Below are 237 nucleotides of genomic sequence, written 5' to 3'. Positions count from 1 at the left end.
GATTGATTTTTGAATTGTCTATATATATATATCTCGTTATTTATATAACAATGATAAGGAAAAACTATGAAAAGTCATCGGGATGATGCGATTTGCATCAATGCTCTCACTATATATTTTATGAGAGAAAGTTCTTTGTCCGGTGGTTTATGCCCGCACTCGCATGATTCTATCTTTCTCCTCCTTATTTGAAAAGACATCTCTGTCTTGTTTTGAGGAGAGAGACAGACACATGGG

This window comes from Telopea speciosissima, chromosome 2 (assembly GCF_018873765.1).
Source record: "Telopea speciosissima isolate NSW1024214 ecotype Mountain lineage chromosome 2, Tspe_v1, whole genome shotgun sequence".
NCBI lineage: Eukaryota > Viridiplantae > Streptophyta > Magnoliopsida > Proteales > Proteaceae > Telopea > Telopea speciosissima.
Note: the sequence above shows the minus strand (reverse complement) of the source record.